The following is a 12,925-nucleotide window of genomic DNA, read 5'->3' as shown; positions in this document are numbered from 1 at the left end:
AGGCCTGCGGACCCCGGGGGCGGGGAGGGGGAGCCCCGAGCAAGGTGCCCGGCGCGCACACTCCTTCCCTCTCCGTGGTCCCCAGCGGCCACTGTCCCCTTGCGAGCTCCGCGTTTGGCGTGCCCGCTTGCGAGACCCAGAAGCCGGGGCTGAGCGGGGCGAGGGGCTTCCTGGAGACGATGCAGCCGGCGCCCCGCGAGGTTGGGTCTCCCCCGGGGCTCTCCGCCGCGCAGGACGTTCCCTCCGCGTTACGCAGACAAGCCCCGCGCGAGAAGACTCCACGACGGGGAAGTTGCCAACCAAACCAAGAACGACCAGACGCACGGCCTTATTTTTGAATTGAGAATTTCTAGGGTCAAAGATCAAGGAAGTCTAGATTGGAAATTAGGGTAAAGAATGCGGGAAGCTGAAAGGCACAACTCTTTTTTTTTTTTTTCATAAGGATGCCTCATTTCGAGACGAGGAGTTGTAAAGAAACGCATTTTAACCTGTCTTATCCTCTGGATCTCTTTTATCGGTCAGGATTTAATATTTCTGCGATCTTTTTTTGGTTTGTTTTGTTATTTCATTATTTTATTGGGCCGGTGCACATTTCACCATTGCTGAGATGTAAAGCTAACATAGAACTAAGAAGGTAGGATAGTAAAGGGGGTGAAGCCATCCACAAATTTACTGAGTAAGTTAGAAAGGTAGTTGGAATAGAGGGAAAAACTTGTTTAGGGGCTGAAGGGAGGTCTCTGGTTTCTAACAAAAATCTCCTAAAGGCTCTAATAATACAAAGGTCAGTTTATGGAAAAACTCTGAGTTGCACAAATGCCCTTTAGGCAGGAGAATGAGCTGTGGGGCAGCCTGTCTGCAGCAGAGATGACTGGGCTGGAGGCCACGGCTCAGGCCCAGGACCTGGACCTGTAGGTAGCAGTAGGCTGGAAGAAGTCTAGAGGCAGAGGTTACTGCTTTCACCCAGAGCCTTGGCTTTCCAGTTGGTCTGTAGGATGCAGATGCTTTCCTCAGACAAGGAACATTTATGCAATCTGAACTGAGTTCTCATTCTTTTAAAAAGATGAGTATTAGCCATAAGATTAGCCATAAGAACTAAAATTTCAGAAATGGGTGTCCTTTCGGCAAATATTTACTAAAAGTCTGTTGTGGACAAGGTGCAGGTTTAATGAACAACCACATTATCTTACTCATATTTAAATGGTTTAATTTGTACAGAAAAAAAAAAGGACGTTGAGTGCAGGAGTTAAGAGGCTAGCTTTTCACTTCACTGTTTTTGGAACCAACATTTGACAAAAAATATGATTCAATCAGACAATTGCTTTTATCTTGAAATTAACAACTGTCAGCACCATAAACAGTATTTTTATGAGGTCATTTCATCTTAAAGTAATGATTAGTATTTTCTGATAGTCCTATTAACATAATTTCAGACTTGTTTTTTAATTTTTAATTTAATTTTGTTTTTATTTATTTTTATTTTCAGACTTTTTTTTGAAAATAAAAGTTACTGTGCACAATAAATGATGACCAGTACATTAAAAAAGAAACAAAGACCAAGGAAGTAATTACCCACAAAATAAGTATGGACATACTGTCCATCTTCTTCAAGAGAAAATTTAAACTATACGTCAAGGATTTGGGGATTGATTCTGACTGAGGGAGAATTATCCACTGAAAACACAGCTCTGGGTTAGTTGTTCCTGATGTGAAAATGTAATGTGTGTCCACCTTCTCTCTTGTGTGAGCTCTTTCTTTGAGGCCACTGGAGTCTTGAATCTGTTATTTAGAGTGCTTATGAGATGTTATACTCTGCTGAGCACTCTTCATGAATTATCTACTAATCCTCACACCAACCTGTGTAGAGAGGCACTATTTTCACCTCCATTTTGCAGGTGAAAAACTAAGGAGGAGAAAAGTTTAAATAATTTGCCCAAGGTCTCACAGTAATTTGAGGAGCCACACATAGTTCAGATACAGGGAGTCTGAATCAGATCTCAGGCTCTTAGCTACCATGATAAGCTGTTCTATACTTGAATTATTATTTTTAAAATTCTGATGATAAGAAATATTCACCAAAGAACAAAAGGAAAATACAAAAAAAGTAGAAAACACCCATAATTTCAACACCTAAGTACATCAATAGTTAATGTTTTGGAACATTTCCATCAAGCCTTTTATTTTTCTTAGTTGATTTTTACACATGCTTGTTGTATTGAAGATATATAGTTTTGTTCTGCTTGGTTACTTAATATTTTATAATAAGTGTTTTCCCACATTATCATAGGATCTTTGTAAATATAATCTTAATGGCTGCATGTGATGTCATCTTATGTAAAAGCAATAATTTACCTATCCATTAATTTATAGTTGGGCATTTAATCCACCCCATTATTTTGCAGGAGGGAAGGTAGTTTAAAGTGATGCACATTTTTGCAACCTGAATTCTTTTCAGAAGCTGGGTGTGTTTTCTCAGCCAAGATTTCCAGAAGTGGTTCAAGGCCTATGAACATTTTTGTTTTGAGGCTTTAGGAGTCATGTGGCTTGATAATGAGGGTGCGTTAAGAAAAAAGCATCAGACTGCCTTGACTTTACTGTATTCTGTAAATTGCTGTGACACAGAGACTGAGATGAAGGGACAAGGGATCAGGAGGAAGGCTGGCTCACGGGTAGCTTGGACTCTTTTACAAAATGTTCCTTTAGGACTGTGCAGAACAGCAATACGTCTTTTTGGTTAGAAGTTAAAACTCTTTGTACGTTTCTCCATCCAAAAATCACACACTAGAATTTAACTTCCACAAGGGCAAGGGTTTTTGTCTCATCTGTTCATGACTATGTCCCTAGTGTATAGAAAAGTGCTGGTATTACATAGTTGGTACTCACTAAATTTGTTGAATGCATGAATGAGTTCTACCTCTGACATTGGTGCAGGTGATGAGGATTGTGGGAGAGCCAGTGACTACTTAGAAATCACTGCTGAGATTGCATGGCTAGGTCAACTGAGATAATTCTCCTCCTTTCAGAATCTATTGTTGTGAATGTTTGGATGGTCTAGCCACATGAAAATGATTGCTGTGTAAGCATATTGTCTAATCCACTGCCAAAATTGTGTGAAGTCAGTTATCTTTCGTTGACCTTGTCTATAGCCCTGGAATGATCCTTTCTTTGCTCATACTCTCTGATTGATCTTCATTTTCCCAAGAAGCCTTTGTATCCCATGCAATGATCATCATACCACCTATGTCTGTGGCAGTTGATATCTTTTTCAAGATTTGATATTTAGCTGAAGAAGGAAAAGAAATATCTTTTCACAAAAAAGAGGACTACATTGTGAAAAGTTGCTTGCAGAGTGACTTTTCATGATGAGTATCCAGAAACAAGGTGTAACAGACTCATTAGAGTCTGTTTGAACTTCGATCATTCCTGAGGCTTAGATGTTGAAACAGATGACATTTCCTAGTTAGCCAAATAAAATGATGGCTTCTATAAGATGCATTTTTGCTTTATTTGTCAGTTCATTCTTCCAACAGCATGAATTCTTTCCTGTTCTTCAAAACTCAAATCAGGATTGCTTCCTCTAAGAAGCCTTCTCTGAGTCCCTTCCCTGTAAATCCAGGTGTGGTACCATTCCTTGGGTTTTCATAGCAGCCAGTGTGGCCTTCTATGATGCACTACACACACCTGACCATAATTATCTGCTTTAAGGAAACTTCATCCTCATCTGTCCAGCATCCTCATTTTATAGAAGTAAAGCACCAAGAGGTTTAGTCAATGAGCGGCAGAGGAGGCTGGAATTTGAGTCTCCTGATGAACCTTGCCAATACTTCTCCAATCTTGTAAGAGATGCAGATGTCTCAAATATTCAGAAGTAATCAAACCTCATGAAGGAAACAAACTGATGACTGCCCAAGAAGAGGGGGGTGGAGAATGAGCAAAATGAGTGAAGGGGAATGGGAAATACAGGCTTTCCGTAATGGAATGAATGAGTCACTGGGATGAGAGGTACAACACATGGAATACAGTCAGTGGTATTATAATAGTGTTGTATGGTGACAGACTGTAGCTCTACTAGTGATGAACATAGCATAATATATAAAGTAGTCAAAGCACAATGTTGTACACCTGAAACTAATGTAACATAGTGTGTCAACATTTCAATTAAAAAAAAAGAGAAATATGTCTTTTTTAAAAAAAGATTTTAGTTATTTATTTGAGAGAGAGAGAGGCAGAGAGGGAGCATGAGGTGGGGGGCAGGGGACAGAGGAAGAAGGAACCAGGCTCCCAGCTGAGCAGGGAGCATGTGTGAGGCTTGATCCCAGGACTCCAAGATCACAACCAGAGCTCAAAGCAGACACTTACCTGACTGAGCCACCCAGGTGCCTGAGAAATGTGTCTTTAAATATAAAACAAAATAATAAAAACTCAAGAAAACTCTCCAAAAACCTCATGAAGGAAATTACTCATTGGCTGAGAGTCAGAGTATTGATTGATGCCCACACTGGAAACCACCTAGACAAATTTCTTCTCTTGCAGATTGAGAAGAAAGGCCCATGCAGGGCAAGCCATATTCTTGTAGTCACTTAATCATGTGTTAAGGACATTCCTGAGACATAATTTGATCAAGTAAGATTAGCTGAAAGATTTTTTGGGGGGGGACTTTATATATATATATATATTTAAACGTGTGTATATATTTAAAATGTATATATGTACATATACATAAAATCTATATATATAGATTTGGGGGGATTTTTATGTATACACACACACGCACATATATATATATATATTTTTTTTTTTTAATTTAAAGAAAGATTCTTTAGAATGAGGGTTAGCAAACTTTTTCTGTAGAAAAGCCAGATTGTAACTCTTTTAGGCTTCACAAGCATACAGTTTCTGTTATAACTATTGTATGCTGCTGTTGTAGCATGAAAGCAGCCACAGATAATATGTACACAAATGAGTGTGGTTGTGTACCAATAAAACTTTATTTACAAAACCAAGGAGTGGGCAGTATTTGGCCTGTGGGCCCCAGTTCTTGCCAGCTCCTCCTTAAGAAAACCATGAATGGCATAGCTTTACAATCAGTTAATTGATTGTATTCCTGGTAATACTATGATTAAATTTTGTTAAATCCTGTAGCAAAGCAGTGGGCAAATTTTAGAACATTTCTGGTACATTTAAATAGGAATTTGGTAGTAATATCTTTTTCTAAGAATTCCTAGGTTCCAAGTCCTTTATCTGAACACTTGTGGGAAATAGTAGGAGTCTTGGGGTTTACATTTTAAATGAGATGACGTCATAAGCACATCTGAAAAATGCAGAGCTGTTTGCCAAAAATGTAAACCAGCTTTAAAGATCTTGACTGTTTCATTTTTGCCACATTGAAGAAAAGCTCATTCTAACGTAATGTCACTTAAAAAGAACATATACAATGAGCAAACAGTGATCCAAATTGGTTAAGTAATGTATATAAAATCACATGGCTAGGAAGGGGTGAAGTGTGGCTTGAACCCAGTGTTCTGATTCTTTATCAGAGCTCCACATGCTCAGAACCATGCTAGGTCTTGTGAGAGACACAGAAATACTACATCTGGTGCTTGCCCTCTGGAAGGAATGCAAGAAAGAGTCGTATATGTCTATCATTTTTTAAAAATTCCTTTATTCATGAGAGACAGAGAGAGACAGAGACATAGGCAGAGGGAGAAGCAGACTCTCTGCGAGGAGCCTGATGCGGGACTTGATCCCAGGATCCTGAGATCAAGACCCGAGCCGAAGGCAGACACGTGACCGCTGAGCCACCCAGGTATCCCATGTGTCTATCATTCTTTCTGGTGTGAAAGTGGGTGATGGTGATGTCAGTCTGAGAGGCCTAGAGCAGGTGGGAAAATGCAAATTGAGGGAGACCTAGGGGAGACCCAGTCATGCCACTGAATGTGCTGTCTCTGGTGTTTGTGCTTGAGTTTGCACAGAATAGAGGGTTCTCTCCCCCACCCAAGTTCAGAACCAACTGGGAGATAAACCTAGGAACTAAGAAAAAATGACCACCCTTATTAGAGTTAATTAAAGCTGATTTGGGGCAATATGGCTTGCATTTTAGATCATGTGGGCCTGCTAACACTGTACCTCAAAAAATATCCAGCAATGCTCACAGCTGAACAACCACAGGACTTTTCCCAGTGGAGCCTGTTCTGAAAAGACATTAGAGTGAGAGATGGGCTGAGCTGTACACACCTCTGGAGAGGTGCTGCTTTTAAGTTCACCAAGCAGGCAATTCACTTTTTCGCTAAGAAGGAGTAAGCGAGGGACAGTGGAAAGGCCAGGAGGGATAATCTCATGATGGGCCCTCAGCCAGCGTGGGGGGTGGGGGGTGGTCATGAATGCTTTTCTGTTTCTAGATAGAATAGAAAAGTTGTCTACCTATTGATTTTTGCCAGAGCCTGGCAACTTGGTTCTGGAGCCTGCAGCACCTCTCATTCTGCTTTTTCACTCCCTGCCACATATGGCAATGAGGCCATCAAAATCTGGAATCAAGTTGTTTAAAAAGTCTCCGTGCTTAACCCAGGATCCTTTAATAAGAGCTCAGCCTAGGAGCTCTAAATTTAAAAACCCTATGAACTGGGGCCAGCAGTGCAATTTGCCTTCCATTTGGTTAGAGATGAGGGAAATGGAAGGGGGAACCAATATTTATTGAGCTCTGGGTGTTCCAGGAATTATGTTACATGATTTACATTGGTTATCTCATTTTGTCTTTGAGACAATCACTAACATTAATGCTATTTCGCAAATGACTGCGCTCCATCTGATTGCAGTGACTGGTGAGGGTGAGTGGGAGTGATGGGCACGCACCTGAGCTGGTCCTGCAAAGGATGGTCTCTTCCCAGATCTGTGGGTGAGAAGGTGATGCTCAGTCAGGAAAAGGGACCTGAGGATCTATGACTTAAAATTGCCCAGGGCTTCATATACTCTGACTTGGAATGCCTCTCTTCTTTTTGATACCAAATATCATTTGAATATATGCCATAATATCTAGTTCTACTATCCAAACCTTAATCAGGCTCCAAGCTCTTTTCAAAACCCTTCTATTATACTTGGGCCATGTTGTCAAGGCTGATCCTAGAAGTTGCTGTGAAGAAAACAGGCAACAAGCTTTTGACATTTTTTCCTATCTGACTATGAAACATCCCTTGATCCTTTTCTGTGTTTGGTGTCTATTTCTGTCTCCTGCCCCTGTCTGCTCTCTGTAACAACAGTATAAGGCCTCCCTCAGTCTCCCAGTAAATGTTCTTTACTTGCCCAAATCTGATAAATCTAAATATTAGAGTATTGGGTCCTTTCTTTCACATTATCAAGTTTTGAAAGTTCCTTATATATTCCAGATACAAATCTTTTACCAGATACATGCTTTGCAAGTATTTTCTCCCAGTCTGTGTAGCTTTTATTTTTCATTCTCTTGACCATGTCTTTTGGAAATCAGAAGTTTAAAATTTAAATGCCATCCAATTTTTCTGTTTTTTTTTTTTTTTTTTTTTTGTGTGTGTGTGTGTGTGTGTTTGTGCTTTTAATGTCATAGCTAAGCAATTTTTGCCTAATCTCAGGTCACAGAGTTTTCTCTTATGTTTCCTTATAAAAGGTTTATAGTTTAGGGTTTTACATTTAAGTATATGATCCATCTAGAGTTAATTTTTTAATTTTTTTAAATTTTTATTATTTTTTTATTTTTTTAAATTTTTATTTATTTATGATAGTCACACACATAGAGAGAGAGAGAGAGAGAGAGAGAGGCAGAGACATAGGCAGAGGGAGAAGCAGGCTCCATGCACCGGGAACCCGACGTGGGATTCAATCCCGGGTCTCCAGGATCGCGCCCTGGGCCAAAGGCAGGTGCCAAACCACTGCTTCACCCAGGGATCCCTAGAGTTAATTTTTTTAGATGGAGGAGGGGCAAAGGGAAAGGGAGAGAATCTTAAGCAGGCTCCGTGCCGAGTGCTGAGCCTGATGTGGGGCTCAATCTCACAATCCTGAGATCATGACCTGAGCTGAAATCAAGAGTTCGATGCCTAACCAACTGAGCCACCCAGGTGCCCTGAGTTAAATTTTTTTTTTTTTTTTTTTTTTTTTGTTAATGTAAGAAGTATGAATCAAAGTTCTTTCTTTGTGTATGTGTATCCAATTGTTTCGGCATCATTCATTGAAAATACTGTTCTTTCCTTAACGAATTGCATTTGCATTGTGTGATATGAGCAGATACTTTGCTAAAGAAAACATAAAGGCAAATAAAAACATGAAAAGATGGGCAGCCCGGGTGGCTAAGTGGTTTAGCGCCACCTTCAGCCCAGGGCCTGATCCTGGGGACCCAGGATCGAGTCCCATGTCAGGCTCCCTGCATGGAGCCTGCTTCTCCCTCTGCCTGTGTCTCTGCCTCCCTCCCTCCCTTCCTCTCTCTCTCTATAATAAATAAATAAATAAATAAATAAATAAATAAATAAATAACAATCTTTAAAAAAAAACATGAAAAGATGCTCAACATCATTAGTTGGTAGGGAAACGTAAGTTAAAGCAAAATGGGATACCACTATGCATCCACTAGAATGGCTAAAAACTAAAGACTGACCATACTAATTCATCTACATTGTTGATGGGAATTACAACAGCAGTCATTTTGAGTAACATTTTGGCAGTCTTTTAAGAAGCTAAACATAAACCTACCATATGACCTAGCCATTCCATTGCTAGCTATTTTCCCAATAAAAATAAAAGCACATTTTTTTAAAGCACATATTTATACAAAGATTTGTATGCAAATATTTGTAGCAACTTTAGTTGTGGTAGCCAAAACCTGGAAACAACCCACATGTCCATCAACCGGCGAAAAAGCAAATAAACTGTGTTGTATCCATAAAATAGACTACTCACAATAAAAATAAAAGGAATGAACTATTTGATAAGAGCTACAACATGGGATGAAATGCAAAATAATTATTCTGGGTAAAAGAAACCAAGCGAAAAAAAGTGTCTTATGAGTCCATACGTATAAAATTCTATGAGATTGAAACTAATCTAGAGTATATAAAGTATCAGTGGTTTCCTAGGGAAAAAAGAGGGATAGGAGGTGGGATTATGAGCAAGGGTATGAGCAAACTTTTGGTGGTGATGGATGCGTTTAGGATTTGATATCATGATAGTTTCTGAATTTATCAGATTACATACTTTAAATATGTGCAGTTGGTTCTTAATTATACCTCAATAAAGATTTTTAAAAAAACTGTAGATGGACCCATGAGAAAATTATATATATGTGTGACCCTGAGAATTGCTCTAAGTTTCTGTGAGGCTAATCTGACAATGTTTAATAATAGCTGAAAAACTGTTCACTTTTTTTCATTTTTTTGTGTGTTTTTCCCCCCCAGGAATTTCATTTAGGGGAAATATTGAAGGGACATAATTGAAAAGAAAGAAATCGATTTATATAAAGTTACGGTGTTACTATTCACAACTGTGAAACACTAAAATTTACTTAAATGCTCTATAATTGAGTGCTGATTATAATCAATAGGATTGAATATCATGTATACTTAAAAATATTAGTTTTTGGATTACACGATGAAAATAAATATATAACTCATTTAGTAAAAAAAAATAGACCTGCATTCTGAAAAATCTACATCAACATATATGAATTAAAATTGATAAGGATTGGAGTACAAAATGATGTAAATAGCTGATACTTCAGGTTTGCATTTTTTCTTTTTTTAAAGGATTTATTTATTTATTAGAGAGAGAGAGAGTGGGGGGAGAGGCAGAGGGAGAAAGAATCTCAAGCAACTCCTCACTTGACCTCATTACCGTGAAATCATGACCTGAGCAGAGATCATGACCTGAACTGAAATAAAGAGTCAGATGTCATCCAACTGAGCCACCCAGGCACCCTGCATTTGCATTTTTCTTATAATATTTTCAGTGTTTAGTGGTTTAAGTCCTACTAAACTTAATAGAAGAAGTAAGACTGATATTATAAGATTTTAAGAAGTACCTTCCAAACTGACCAGGGAATTAAATGTCCATAGAGATCAAGACACTCCTACAAGTAAGCACTGCTTTGAGGAAAGTCACCATTTATGTGTAAATTCTGTTTTACTGAGCCACTATGACATCACTAGCTCCTGACATTGCCACCTCTCCTAATGATACTTTGAGTTAGGATGTTGAAGATCCCTTAGAATGTAATCATGTTACTTGGCAAATTGTCAACACACAAATATCCTTTTAATATCTGTAGAATCTAGAGGGATGTCACCACTCTCATTCTTAATAATAGTAATTTATGTCTCCTCACTACCTCCCCATCTTCTAGTTAGAGCTTTATCAGTTTTATTAATCTTCTCAAAAAACCAGATTTTAGTTTCATTGAGTTTCTATGTTAACTTTTCTGTTTTCATTTGTTTGCTGTTTTGATATTTATATTTAGCTTCCTTCTGCTTTGGGTTTAATTGTTCTCCTTTTTCTAGTTTCTTAAGGCAGATTGAGACCTCCTTTTTCTAATATAGGCATTTATTGCTATGAATTTCTTTTTTTTAATATTTATTTATTTATTTATTCATGAGAGACACACAGAGAGAGGCAGAGACATAGGCAGAGGAAGAAGCAGGCTCCTGGTGCGGAGCTTGATGTGGGACTCTGGGATCATAACCTGAGAGCTGAAGGCAGATACTTAAGCAACTGAGCCACCCAGGCATCCTGTCTTCAAGTATTATTATACCACTTCATGTACAGTATAAGAATATGAAATAAATACTTCCATTTTTTTCTCTTGAAATGTATGTGATTGTCATTATTTGTTTTACTTATATACATGCTTTAAAAAGCTCCACCATATTGCTATTATTTTTTAAGTAGTCAGTTATCTTTTAAAGGGATTTAAATAATAAAAAACTTATATATTTACCTGCATAGTTGCCACTTCTGATGTTCTTCACTTTTGGGGATTGGTCCATATTTATATCTGGGATTATTTTTTATTTCACCTAAAGAACTTTATTTCTTTTAGAACAGTTCTTTTAGATTGAATATTTGAAAATATCTTTATGTCTCCTTTTTTTCCTGAAGATATATATTTCTAGGATATAGCATTCTAGAATGACAGCTGTCCTTTCAGTACTTTAAAGATGTTACTCCTCTGTCATCTTGCTTGCAATCTTATAAAAAGAAATTGGCTGTCCTTCATATCTTTGTTCCTCTATACCTGTGTCTTTTTATCTCTGTCTACATTTATTGTTTTTTCCTTATCATTGGTTTAGAGCAATTAAATTCTTTGGTGTAGTTTTCTTCATGACATTTTTTTTTGTTTTGTTTTGTTTTGTTTTGTTTTCTTCATGACTTAATGTTCGGTTTCTTTAAACTCCTTAAATCCATAGACAAGGTTTTCATCAAATTTGGACCATTTTTATGCATTATTCTTCATCTCCCTGCTTCTTTCTCCTGTTGCTCAGAAACTGCAATTACATATCTATGAGACCTATGCATGTATAAAACCATCCCAGAGCTCACTGATACTCCTTTCTTTTTTTTTTTTTATTCTTTTTTTTTTCAGTTATTTCATTTTGAGTAGTTTCCATTGGTATGTCTTCAATTCATAGTCTCTTCTTTTGCGTTGTCTTATCTTCTTAATCCCATCTGGGATATTTTCAACTCAGACATGGTAGTTTTAATCACTAGAAGTGTGATTTTCGTCTTTCTGCTATCTTCTATGCTTCTACTTAATCTTGTGAACATGTGGAATGCAGTTATAATAGCTGTTTTTTTTAAAAAATTGAAGTACAGTTGGCACACAATGTTATATTAGTTTCAGGTGTACAACATAGTGATTTAACCAGTTTATACATTATGCTGTGCTCACCATAGTGCAGCTACCATCTGTCACCATACAATGCTTTACAATACCATTGACTATATACCTTTTATCCCCATGACTTATTCATTCCATAACTGGGACAATTATAATAGCTATTTTAATGTCATTGTCTGCTAATTCTAACATCTGAGTCATTTCTATGTCAGTTTTGATTGATTATTCTTCAAAATATGGGTGTTTTCCTGTGTCTTTGCATACCTGGCAGTCTTCAGTCTTTGATTGGATGGTCAGATGTAGCTTCTTGGGTGTTAAATACTTTTGTATTCCTATAAATATTCTTGAGCTCTACTCTGGGATGCAGTTGAATTACTTGGAAATAATTTGATCCTTTCAGGTCTTGATCTAATTTTTTTTCAGTGGTTCTAGAAGAGTGCTAGTGACAAGGCTAATTAATTCTCTCCTCTGAGGTAAGGCCTTTATGAACACTCTACCCAATGTTCCATGTATTATGACTTTCTCTGTCTGTCTGGTTGATCATGTGTGAGCACTGGGCATTGTTCCCTTTAGTCCTTTTGAGTGATCCTTTCCTTACATAAGTATGTTAATTAAGGCTTTGCTGAATACTTAAATATTCTCTGCAGGTCTCTTTGTATCTCTTGCATCTTCATTACTTTGTCCTGCGACTTCTAGATGTATTGATCTGGAATCTCAGTTGTGTTTCCTCAGTGCAGCAAGTCTTCAAACCTCTGTCTGAGATTCCCTTCTCAGAGAAGGAAAATTCTCTCGAAGAAATAACCTGGATCAATTATAAGGCTCACATCATCTTTGTGTGTGTCTCTCAGGGATCCTTGTCTTTCATTGCCTGATGTTCAACGTTTTGTAAATCATTATTTCATATAATTTGTCTTGTTGTTTTGTATTTTTGTTATTCAGCCTGGAGGGTAAGTCTAATCCTTGTCACTTCATCTTGACTGGAAGCAGAAGTCCTTCCAATGGGGTTTAACATTTATCTTTGCTAATTTGATCATTTTCAGTGCTTGTTGACTTGCTGGTTTTAATGGCTTCTGCTTGCACTCA

General features: G+C 37.9%; 1 protein-coding gene and 1 long non-coding RNA gene across 3 annotated transcripts in view; one reads left to right on the top strand and one right to left on the bottom strand.

Moving 5' to 3' along the window:
• Positions 1–12,925, top strand: part of SRD5A2 (steroid 5 alpha-reductase 2) — a 40,351-nt gene that overhangs the window by 856 nt on the left and 26,570 nt on the right. The window lies entirely within an intron of this gene.
• On the bottom strand, positions 5,649–12,463 carry LOC118351207 (uncharacterized). Its single transcript, XR_004806268.2, has 3 exons — positions 10,943–12,463; positions 6,847–6,883; positions 5,649–5,869 (listed from the first exon to the last, which is right to left on the bottom strand). It is a non-coding gene; the product is annotated as an uncharacterized LOC118351207 (long non-coding RNA).

Source organism: Canis lupus, chromosome 17 (assembly GCF_003254725.2).
Source record: "Canis lupus dingo isolate Sandy chromosome 17, ASM325472v2, whole genome shotgun sequence".
NCBI classification, from domain to species: domain Eukaryota; kingdom Metazoa; phylum Chordata; class Mammalia; order Carnivora; family Canidae; genus Canis; species Canis lupus.
The sequence above is the reverse complement of the archived record's forward strand: the minus strand, read 5'-3'. Positions and strand labels throughout refer to the sequence as shown.